Source organism: Eleutherodactylus coqui, chromosome 5, assembly GCF_035609145.1.
Source record: "Eleutherodactylus coqui strain aEleCoq1 chromosome 5, aEleCoq1.hap1, whole genome shotgun sequence".
NCBI lineage: Eukaryota > Metazoa > Chordata > Amphibia > Anura > Eleutherodactylidae > Eleutherodactylus > Eleutherodactylus coqui.
In genome coordinates this window covers 27,802,337-27,815,203 of record NC_089841.1, presented here as the reverse complement: position 1 = coordinate 27,815,203, position 12,867 = coordinate 27,802,337, and the positions used below count along the sequence as shown (strand labels likewise).

The 12,867-nt window shown below is 47.0% G+C and overlaps 1 protein-coding gene across 1 annotated transcript in view; it reads right to left on the bottom strand.

Moving 5' to 3' along the window:
• The window catches only part of LOC136629122 (zinc finger protein 135-like), a 489,576-nt gene that overhangs the window by 86,050 nt on the left and 390,659 nt on the right, over positions 1 to 12,867 (bottom strand). The window lies entirely within an intron of this gene.

Genomic DNA, 12,867 nt, shown 5'->3' with positions numbered 1-12,867 from the left:
GGGGGTGAGGTGGGGGCCCCGTGATTGGGCTCAGGGGTCTTCCCCACCCATCACACACAGGGGCCCGACAGCCATCACTAGAGGTCTTCTTCACTACTGTGTAATCCTGTATGTGGGGAGACATTAATAAATATCACTACAGACATTTCCAGAGTCCATCACCTCTCCAGTGACATCATCTGCTATTACCATAGATAAGAATGATGTGATGTGACATCATCAGAATCTCTCCCCTCTCCAGTGACATCATCTGTTATTACTATAGATAAGAATGATGTGATGTGACATCATCAGAATCTCTCCCCTCTTCAGTGGCATCATCTGTTATTACCATAGATAAGAATGATATAATGTGACATCATCAGAATCTCTCACCTCCCCAATCAGCTGGAAGAGTATCTCTAGGGTGAGATTTAATACACTTTCTGCCGTGTTGTTTCTGTCCTTCTCCATCTTTGATGAATCAATCTGGTAGGAACTTGAATGAAAAGAATATGAACCAATGTAAAAAACACAAACAACATAAGAAACTAAACTTACTGGAGATAATAAGGGAAAACATTTAGAAGTATTTTCCCATTACATAAAAAGTGATTGGCTGCAGCAGTCACATGTCCTGGTCAGCAGCAGCCAGGAAAGATGGAGCGGTTATGAAGCAAGTCATAGGAAAACCCCGATAAGGAGATATTAAAAGGAACCTGTCAGAGTTTTCTGAAGCCCGAACTACAGGCAAATCAAATTCCAGACAGGGTTCTCCCCAACCCAGATTAGGTCGACTGATAGCCGACCCAGGCAGGGAGAAGTCGGCAGCGACCGCCCCACTGACTCTTCTCCAAGTTCAGAGCTGCTTTTTCCAGGGTTTTCTCTGAAGCACTGCGGGGTTTTAGAGCACAATATACATGTCTGCAATGTACATGCGTGTTGGGATGTGTGTGTGACAATATACATGTCTGCAATGTACATGCGTGTTGGGATGTATGTGTGACAATATACATGTCTGCAATGTACATGCGTGTTGGGATGTATGTATGACATCGGGCAGCAGAATCCTCCTGACAGCTTCCCTTTAACCCCTTCCTGCAGCCATTTTCCCCCACCGCCCAGGGGCAATTGCTTTATTTCTGCTAACATAACTGTATGCGAGCTTCTCTGGAGGAACAAGGAGTCTTTTTTTAAAGCATCATTTAACATACGGAGAACTTTGTAAAATATTCTATTAGAAGATCATTTATTAGGAAATGTTTTTAAAAATTGTGGTGGAATTATTTAAAAACGTAATTGAGCCATAGTTCTTTTTGTACATCGCTGTGCAGTAAATGGACACGTTCTTCCTATTTCAGTGTGCCGGTGAGAATACGGCGATGACACATTTCTATAGTTTCGGTTATCTTTTACTTCTTTTTTTTAAAATTACCCTTTTTTGATTAAAGCTGCTTTCTGCTGAGGAAACTGTATTTTGTATTAATGAGTTTGTTTTGTGTTTCAGTAGAACAGCGCTTCTGTAAGACATACGGAGAAGCAAGCAGGATGTTCTACAGCCCCCCCCCCTCCCCCGAGGGTGCGGCCCCTCTAGTGCTTATCTAGTGATAACAGGAGTACCCAGTGATGTCAGGATGATGTGGCCCCTGTAATACACGGCTGTTACACCCGCCGCATACAGCCATTTGTATGCTGCTATAAAACCCACCTAGTAAAGCGGAGACTCAGCCCACGTAACACATGACGTGTCCATAGAGTGATTCCGAGCTCCAACCAACCTCACCCAATTAGTCACCCGCATTATATCTAACACTCCAAACTCTGAACCCCAGAACTTCTCATATTCCCCTTTGGTGGATCTGGGGGAGATGTTGTTTATTGCCGGCTGAGCTGCAGTTTGTATTAGTGCTGTTTAGGGATATAGGACTTCTAGATCATTCTTTACTCGATTTTTGGGGAGACGAGGCGACTACAGATCAGCCATTCTAGTGTTACATTTTCTCTCTTACATAACATTCACTATGTGGCATAAATACCATGCTGCTTTAACCCTTTTCTTGCTGACCATGAATCTCTCAGTGAGGCGCTCCAGTAGGTAATAACGTAGGTGGAACATCCTTGCTACTAATGGCTGTATCTCAGGCTGTATTGTGGCTGGAGGACCGATTTTATGCTGGTTTTAAAGCCCATAATGTGGAATGTTGGTCCTGGCCACAATACAGCCTGAGATACAGAAGGTGGAAGTGGGGGATGAAGTGACAGCTGCACAGACCTGCAGCTCTCAGTCTGGTCATTCCTGGGTTTCTATAGGCTTTATCTCAGGCTGTGTTGCACATAGAGCATCCATCATGGCCTTGTTTTACATCCAAAAGTTTTAGAAAAAAGGGACCGTTTTTTGAAGCTATCTGCTACACAACCTGAGGTAGAGAAAGTGGAAATGGTGCCAACCTCTTTAGTCAGCTTTTAGTTTAAGGGCCCTCTTAGAAGGAAGGATTATCATTTTAAAAAATTGTTCAAATGAGCGAAAGGGTGTACTAGTTATTGTGGCTGTAGTAGAGCTGTATGTGTGTGTTGAGCATTTAGAGATCTGCGTGCAACATGCATATAAATGTGCTGTATGTGTGTAATGTACGCGCTCCTGTACTGTATGTGTGTTGTGGATGTAGCAGAGCTGTATGTGTGTAATGTACATGGTCCTGTACTGTATGTGTATTGTAGATGTAGCAGAGCTGTATGTGTGTGATGTACACGCTCCTGTACTGTATGTGTATTGTGGATGTAGCAGAGCTGTATGTGTGTAATGTACACGCTCCTGTACTGTATGTGTATAGTGGATGTAGCAGAGCTGTATGTGTGTAATGTACACGCTCCTGTACTGTATGTGTATTGTGGATGTAGCAGAGCTGTATTTGTGTAATGTACACGCTCCTGTACTGTATGTGTATTGTGGATGTAGCAGAGCTGTATGTGTGTGATGTACACGCTCCTGGACTGTATGTGTATGGTGGATGTAGCAGAGCTCTATGTGAGTAATGTACACGCTCCTGTACTGTATGTGTATTGTGGATGTAGTAGAGCTGTATGTGTGTAATGTACACGCTCCTGTACTGTATGTGTATTGTGGATGTAGCAGAGCTGTATGTGTGTAATGTACACGCTCCTGTACTGTATGTGTATTGTGGATGTAGCAGAGCTGTATGTGTGTAATGTACACGCTCCTGTACTGTATGTGTATGGTGGATGTAGCAGAACTGTATGTGTGTAATGTACACGCTCCTGTACTGTATGTGTATTGTGGATGTAGCAGAGCTGTATGTGTGTAATGTACACGCTCCTGTACTGTATGTGTACTGTGGATGTAGCAGAGCTGTATGTGTGTAATGTACACGCTCCTGTACTGTATGTGTATTGTGGATGTAGCAGAGCTGTATGTGTGTAATGTACACGCTCCTGTACTGTATGTGTATTGTGGATGTAGTAGAGCTGTATGTGTGTAATGTACACGCTCCTGTACTGTATGTGTATTGTGGATGTAGCAGAGCTGTATATGTTGTGAGGGATTAGCGTTTAGGATCGGTAAGCAGTCAGAGACAGTGACACTTGCGATAAAGTCTTTAGTCCAGGCTTGGCCTGGGTTTATTTCCAAGCAAAACAAAGCAAAATACAGGCCTTAACATCAGGCAAACATAAAGTAAATCCTGCTCGTCTGAGCACTTACTAAACATGTAGCGTCCCTGTCTACGTACTGGTAAACAAATGGCTCCTGCACAGAGCCAGCCAGGACTCTCAGACCTGCAGAGGTCTCAGCTCTCTCCTAGGCCCTGTAGGCCCAGGCTTTATAAGGCCTGGTACCAGCCCCACCTGGTACGTGGGAGTGACCATCCCACCCTTCACTTTGGTCACTCCAGGAAAAGCCGGGCCGGATTATGTGGCTTGGAGCCACTTACATACTACAACATGTTAGTGGCTTAATGCTACTAACACTATACTGCCGGCTTCCTCCACCGAGCCCAGGCTGCTCGGTGGCACATATCTGCCCAAGCGCTCCCCAAGGCAGCATAGGAGAGCATCCTAGGCGACACATACCTGCCCTCCTGCACCTTCCCGGTCACCGTCTCACATACCCTCCCCCTCTGTTCGAGCCTGTGGGGGTCGGACACCTTTTGCCGTCATGCAATGCATCCTTGATAAGGCATCGGCATTGCCCTGTAGCTTTCCGGCCCTGTGCTCTACCGAAAAACTAAAATTTTGAAGGGTCAGGAACCACCTAGTGACTCTGGCATTTCTTTCTTTTGCCTGTGACATCCAGGTTAAGGGGGAGTGGTCTGTGATCAGCCTGAAGTGCCGACCTAGCAGGTAGTATTTTAGGGATTCCAGGGCCCACTTGATGGCTAGGCACTCCCGCTCAACAATACTGTAATTTTTTTCCGGTGGCGTGAGCTTCCTGCTCAGATAAATTACGGGATGTTCCGCTCCCTCTACTTCTTGGGACAGAACTGCTCCCAGTCCCACATCGAACGCGTCTGTTTGGACAATAAATTCTCTTTTGAAATTGGGTGTGACTAACACTGGACGTCTACAGAGGGCCCGTTTTAATTCTTGGAACGCCTTTTCTGCTTCAGGGTTCCACTTGACCATGACTGACTTACTGTTCTTGGTCAAGTCTGTGAGGGGCGCTGCTATGCAAGCAAAGTTTTTCACGAACCGCCTATAGTACCCTACAATGCCTAAAAAGGCTCTCACCTGCTTTTTAGTTGTGGGTTGTGGCCAGTCCTGAACGGCTTCAACTTTATTGACCTGGGGTTTTATAATACCCCTACCTATTATATACCCCAGGTATCGTGCTTCTTCAAGACCCAGAGCGCACTTCTTTGGGTTTGCTGTGAGCCCTGCTTTTCTAAGGGAGTTCAGTACTGCCTGTACCTTGGGTAGATGGCTGTCCCAGTCTTCGCTAAAGATGATGATATCATCTAAATATGCTGACGCATGCTGATGATGGGGTTTGAGTATGACATCCATCAATCTTTGGAAGGTTGCTGGGGCTCTATGCAAACCGAAGGGTAGGCAGATGTACTGAAACAACCCTTCTGGTGTGGCAAACGCGGTCTTTTCTTTCACGTTCTCTGTAAGGGGAACCTGCCAGTAGCCTTTAGTAAGGTCGAGAGTGGAAAAGTACCTGGCATGACCCAGTCTCTCAATTAACTCGTCCACTCTCGGCGTTGGGTATGCGTCAAATTTTGACACGTCATTTAGCTTCCGGAAGTCGTTACAGAAGCGCAGAGAGCCATCAGGTTTTGGTATCAGCTCGATAGGGCTGGACCATTCGCTTTTCGACTCCTCAATTACTCCGAGGTCTAGCATTTTCTTGACCTCCTCTGAGATGGCTCGTCTGCGGGCTTCTGGAACCCTGTACGGTTTCAACTGAACCTTTACCCCTGGTTCAGTTATAATGTCGTGTTTTATGACGCCAGTACGCCCTGGTATATCAGAGAACACATCTGAGTTACGTTGTATAAATTCCCTCGACTCTTGTTGTTGGGATTTGGACAGGGACCCTGATACACACACCTCTGGGACCCCACCATGGGGGGTGCTCACTGTGGTCAGGGCTTCTCTGTCCTTCCATGGCTTAATTAGGTTTACATGGTAAACTGTTCTGGTTTCCGCCTACCTGGCTGGTATACCTTATAATTCACCTCTCCAACTTTCTCAATTATTTCATAGGGCCCTTGCCATTTTGCTAGGAATTTACTTTCTAGGGTGGGCACCAACACTAGTACCCAATCCCCAGGGTTGAAGGTTCTCACCTTGGCGGACCGGTTATATACCCGGCTTTGGGCTTCTTGAGCCTGCTGTAAATGTTCTCTAACAATGGGCATGACCGCAGCAATTCGATCTTGCATGAGTGAGATGTGTTCAATAACACTCCTGTAGGGGGTGGACTCGTGCTCCCAGGTCTCCTTAGCTACATCAAGGAGCCCTCGGGGATGTCTACCATAAACTAATTCAAAGAGAGAGAACCCAGTGGAGGATTGTGGGACTTCACGGATTGAGAACATTAAATATGGCAGCAGACAGTCCCAGTCCTTCCCATCCTTATTGACTACCCTTTTTAGCATGTTTTTTAGGGTCTTATTAAATCTCTCAACCAGACCATCTGTCTGTGGGTGGTACACCGACGTCCGTAAGTGCTTAATATTCAGCAGCTTACACAATTCCTTCATGACCTTTGACATAAAGGGGGTTCCTTGGTCCATCAGGATCTCTTTTGGTATGCCCGTGCGGGAGAACATGTGAAGTAGTTCCTTTGCAATACCCTTGGATGACGTATTGCGTAAAGGAACAGCTTCGGGGTAACGGGTGGCATAGTCTACAACCACTAATATATGTTGGTGACCCCGGGCAGACTTTACCAAGGGCCCAACCAGGTCCATAGCGATCCGCTCAAACGGCACCTCTATGATGGGCAAGGGCACTAAGGGGCTCCAGTAGTGGGGCATAGGAGCTGTTATTTGACACTCCGGGCACGACTCACAGTAACGTTTTACATCACCATTTACCCCCGGCCAGAAAAACCACTGAAGGATGCGTTCCCTAGTCTTTTCGCTCCCGAGATGACCTCCCAGCACATGCTTGTGCGCCAGGTCTAAGACCATCCTACGATAAGACTGAGGTACCACCAGCTGTTCCACAACCTCCCCACGGACCTTGTCAACCTGATACAACAATTCCTGGGTGACTGCCAGGTGTGGAAACACAATATCAGCCCCTGGAAATTGAGGTTCCCCATTTATCACTAACATTTTCCCTGGCTTTTACTAAGGTGGGGTCTCGGAGCTGCTCAGTTCCGAAGTTGGCACGTGAGACCTCTAAGTCAGGCATAGCAACTACTTCATCCTGTACCTCCGTCTCACCCGCCAATACGGTTAAGGGAAAGTTATCCTCATTCTCTTGGGTCACCCCTACTGCTGGAACCGTACCCTCAGGGTCAAACGGTTCGGGACACACATCATACACATTTGCATCATCATGAACCTTATTTGCAGACGACCCTCGGTGTCGCCACAAGTCCCAAAATAGGGGAAAGTCTGTCCCGAGGATCACGGTGTGCATTAGGGATTTTACGACGCCCACCTCATGGGTGGCAAGTCCACACGGAGTCTCAAGTCTAACAAGGGCAATAGGATACTCCTTGGTGTCCCCATGCACACACACAACCCCCATGCGACGGCCGGTGAAGGTTGTGGGATCGACCAGGCTGGAGTGCACCAGCGTAACCAAGCTCCCTGAGTCTAGTAGAGCTGTTACAGCAAAGTCATTCACTTTTATGTGACATAATGGTCGATCAGTCTCTGACGCAGTCTCTGCAGAACATACTGGCCATGCGAACATCGACCTCCGCCGGGCAAAGTCACAGTCCATGGGTTCCACAGTAAGTGGATAGTGGGCGGCAACATGCCCGGGCTCACGACAGCGCCAACATAGTATGGGGCCCCGGTCCCCTTGGGGTTTTACCCGGGACCGGACTGTCCCGTTGGGACTCCTCTTCTGTCCCACATGATCCCCCTCTGAGCCGCCTCCCTTTGGGTCATTTTTGACACCCCTTACATACGGAACAGTCTTAGCAGGTGCTCCGGCCGACTTGCTGTTCCCGGGGTTGGAACGTCGAGGAGGCACGGCTTGCAGTAAGTCCTCTGTGGCTTTATACCTCTCGAAGAGGCTCACGAGTTGGTTCACGTCCTGGTGACCTCCTTGTCCCACCCAGCGCTGGATTGCGGGGGGCAACGAGCGTATAAACTTATCCAGAACCACTTTCTGTACAATCTCTGCCGGGGACTCCTCCGGCTGCAGCCACTTTCTCACCAGGTGGAACAGGTCGTACATCCGGGAGCGAGCTGGTAGGTCGTCCGTGAAAATCCAGGCGTGTACTCATCGGGCCCGCACATGGGTGTCCACGCCCAAGCGTGCCAGGATCTCACCTTTGAGCTTAATATACTCCTTGGCATCCTGCTCACCGAGGTCAAAATAGGCCTTTTGGGGTTCTCCTGTCAGGAAAGGCGCTACTACCTCAGCCCACTGAGGCGCCGGTAATTTCTCTCTCTCGGCCACTCTCTCAAAGACCGCGAGATAGGCCTCGATGTCATCGGTGGCCGTCATCTTTTGTAAGGCCGCCTGTACCGCGGTACGGGTGGTGGGGAGCGAACCAGACGACCTCTGCACACTTTGCGCCACCGCCAGGACTTGCTCTTGCAGCTGCTAGTTAACCCGCTGTTGCTCCTGCAAGGCTAACCGATTGGCTTCCGCCAGGAGAGCATTAGTCTCGGCCTGAGCTCTCATGGCCTCCTCATGGACCTTTTGCTGGGTCGCCGTCACTTGTTGCTGCTGCACGTTCATTTGCACCAGCTGCTTTATCAGTTCTTCCATCTTGGCTGTATCTGATGGCTGTGCCGTTGCAACTTTCACCCAGGACATGGGGGTTACAGCACTCTCCAGTCAATCTCTCTTGGGCGGTTGCCCTTAACAACGATTCTCCAGCTGCTGCAGCAAAATGTCCATTAATTGGTGTATGTCTCTTTAAGACCGCTGCCCGCATCCAAAAACCATATGTGAGGGATAAGCGTTTAGGATCGGTAGCGGCCTGGGCATAAGCAGTCAGAGACAGTGACACTTGCGATAAAGTCTTTAGTCCAGACTTGGCCTGGGTTTATTTCCAAACAAAACTAAGCAAAATACAGGCCTTAACATCAGGCAAACATAAAGTAAATCCTGCTCGTCCGAGCACTTACTAAACATGTAGCGTCCCTGTCTACGTACTGGTAAACAAATGGCTCCTGCACAGAGCCAGCCAGGACTCTCAGACCTGCAGAGGTCTCAGCTCTCTCCTAGGCCCTGTAGGCCCAGGCTTTATAAGGCCTGGTACCAGCCCCACCTGGTACGTGGGAGTGACCATCCCACCCTTCACTTTGGACACTCCAGGAAAAGCCGGGCCGGATTATGTGGCTTGGAGCCACTTACATACTACAACATGTTAGTGGCTTAATGCTACTAACACTATACTGCCGGCTTCCTCCACCGAGCCCAGGCTGCTCGGTGGCACGTATCTGCCCAAGCGCTCCCCAAGGCAGCATAGGAGAGCATCCTAGGCAACACATACCTGCCCTCCAGTACCTTGCCGATCACCGTCTCACAGTGTGTAATGTACACGCTCCTGTATTGTGTGTATTGTGGATGTAGCAGAGCTGTATGTGTGTAATGTACACGCTCCTGTACTGTATGTGTATTGTGGATGTACAGAGCTGTATGTGTGTAATGTACACGCTCCTGTACTGTATGTGTATTGTGGATGTAGCAGAGCTGTATGTGTGTAATGTACACGCTCCTGTACTGTATGTGTATTGTGGATGTAGTAGAGCTGTATGTGTGTAATGTACACGCTCCTGTACTGTATGTGTATTGTGGATGTAGCAGAGCTGTATGTGTAATGTACACGCTCCTGTACTGTATGTGTATTGTGGATGTAGCAGAGCTGTGTGTGTAATGTACACGCTCCTGTACTGTATGTGTATTGTGGATGTAGCAGAGCTGTATGTGTGTAATGTACACGCTCCTGTACTGTATGTGTATTGTGGATGTAGCAGAGCTGTATGTGTGTAATGTACACGCTCCTGTACTGTATGTGTATTGTGTATGTAGCAGAGCTGTATGTGTGTAATGTACACGCTCCTGTACTGTGTGTGTATTGTGGATGTAGCAGAGCTGTATGTGTAATGTACACGCTCCTGTACTGTATGTGTATTGTGGATGTAGCAGAGCTGTATGTGTGTAATGTACACGCTCCTGTACTTTATGTGTATTGTGGATGTAGAGAGCTGTATGCGTGTAATGTACACGCTCCTGTACTGTATGTGTATTGTGGATGTAGCAGAGCTGTATGCGTGTAATGTACACGCTCCTGTACTGTATGTGTATTGTGGAAGTAGCAGAGCTGTATGTGTGTAATGTACACGCTCCTGTACTGTATGTGTATTGTGGATGTAGCAGAGCTGTATGTGTGTAATGTACACGCTCCTGTACTGTATGTGTATTGTGGATGTAGCAGAGCTGTATGTGTAATGTACACGCTCCTGTACTGTATGTGTACTGTGGATGTAGCAGAGCTGTATGTGTAATGTACACGCTCCTGTACTGTATGTGTACTGTGGATGTAGCAGAGCTGTATGTGTAATGTACACGCTCCTGTACTGTATGTGTATTGTGGATGTAGCAGAGCTGTATGTGTAATGTACACGCTCCTGTACTGTATGTGTATTGTGGATGTAGCAGAGCTGTATGTGTAATGTACACGCTCCTGTACTGTATGTGTATTGTGGATGTAGTAAAGCTGTATGTGTAATGTACACGCTCCTGTACTGTATGTGTATTGTGGATGTAGCAGAGCTGTATGTGTGTAATGTACACGCTCCTGTACTGTATGTGTATTGTGAATGTAGCAGAGCTGTATGTGTAATGTACACGCTCCTGTACTGTATGTGTATTGTGGATGTAGCAGAGCTGTATGTGTGTAATGTACACGCTCCTGTACTGTATGTGTATTGTGGATGTACAGAGCTGTATGTGTGTAATGTACACGCTCCTGTAATGTATGTGTGTTGTGGATGTAGCAGAGCTGTATGTGTGTAATGTACACGCTCCTGTACTGTATGTGTATTGTGGATGTAGCAGAGCTGTATGTATGTAATGTACACGCTCCTGTTCTGTATGTGTATTGTGGATGTAGCAGAGCTGTATGTGTGTCATGTACACGCTCCTGTACTGTATGTGTATTGTGGATGTAGCAGAGCTGTATGTGTAATGTACACGCCCCTGTACTGTATGTGTATTGTGGATGTAGCAGAGCTGTATGTGTGTAATGTACACGCTCCTGTACTGTATGTGTATTGTGGATGTAGCAGAGCTGTATGTGTGTAATGTACACGCTCCTGTACTGTATGTGTATTGTGGATGTAGCAGAGCTGTATGTGTGTAATGTACACGCTCCTGTACTGTATGTGTATTGTGGATGTAGCAGAGCTGTATGTGTGTAATGTACACGCTCCAGTACTGTATGTGTATTGTGGATGTAGCAGAGCTGTATGTGTGTAATGTACACGCCCCTGTACTGTATGTGTATTGTGGATGTAGCAGAGCTGTATGTGTGTAATGTACACGCTCCTGTACTGTATGTGTATTGTGGATGTAGAGAGCTGTATGTGTGTAATGTACACGCTCCTGTACTGTATGTGTATTGTGGATGTAGCAGAGCTGTATGTGTGTAATGTGCACGCTCCTGTACTATATGTGTATTGTGGATGTAGCAGAGCTGTATGTGTGTAATGTACACGCTCCTGTACTGTATGTGTATTGTGGATGTAGTAGAGCTGTATGTGTGTAATGTACACGCTCCTGTACTGTATGTGTATGGTGGATGTAGCAGAGCTGTATGTGTGTAATGTACACGCTCCTGTACTGTATGTGTATTGTGGATGTAGCAGAGCTGTATGTGTGTAATGTACACGCTCCTGTACTGTATGTGTATTGTGGATGTAGCAGAGCTGTATGTGTGTAATGTACACGCTCCTGTACTGTATGTGTATTGTGGATGTAGCAGAGCTGTATGTGTAATGTACGCGCTCCTGTACTGTATGTGTATTGTGGATGTAGCAGAGCTGTATGTGTGTAATGTACACGCTCCTGTACTGTGTGTATTGTGGATGTAGCAGAGCTGTATGTGTGTAATGTACACGCTCCTGTACTGTATGTGTATTGTGGATGTAGCAGAGCTGTATGTGTGTAAAGTACACGCTCCTGTACTGTATGTGTATGGTGGATGTAGCAGAGCTGTATGTGTGTAATGTACACGCTCCTGTACTCTATGTGTATTGTGGATGTAGCAGAGCTGTATGTGTGTAATGTACACGTTCCTGTACTGTATGTGTATGGTGGATGTAGCAGAGCTGTATGTGTGTAATGTACACGCTCCTGTACTCTATGTGTATTGTGGATGTAGCAGAGCTGTATGTGTGTGATGTACACGCTCCTGTACTGTATGTGTATTGTGGATGTAGCAGTGCTGTATGTGTGTAATGTACACGCTCCTGTACTGTATGTGTATTGTGGATGTAGCAGAGCTGTATGTGTGTAATGTACACGCTCCTGTACTGTATGTGTATTGTGGATGTAGCAGAGCTGTATGTGTGTAATGTACACGCTCCTGTACTGTATGTGTATTGTGGATGTAGCAGAGCTGTATGTGTGTAATGTACACGCTCCTGTACTGTATGTGTATTGTGGATGTAGCAGAGCTGTATGTGTGTCATGTACACGCTCCTGTACTGTATGTGTATTGTGGATGTAGCAGTGCTGTATGTGTGTAATGTACACGCTCCTGTACTGTATGTGTGTTGTGGATGTAGCAGAGCTGTATGTGTAATGTACACGCTCCTGTACTGTATGTGTATTGTGGATGTAGCAGAGCTGTATGTGTGTAATGTACACGCTCCTGTACTGTATGTGTATTGTGGATGTAGCAGAGCTGTATGTGTGTAATGTACCCGCTCCTGTACTGTATGTGTATTGTGGATGTAGCAGAGCTGTATGTGTGTAATGTACACGCTCCTGTACTGTATGTGTATTGTGGATGTAGCAGAGCTGTATGTGTGTAATGTACACGCTCCTGTACTGTATGTGTATTGTGGATGTAGCAGAGCTGTATGTGTGTCATGTACACGCTCCTGTACTGTATGTGTATTGTGGATGTAGCAGAGCTGTATGTGTGTAATGTACACGCTCCTGTACTGTATGTGTATTGTGGATGTAGCAGAGCTGTATGTGTAATGTACACGCTCCTGT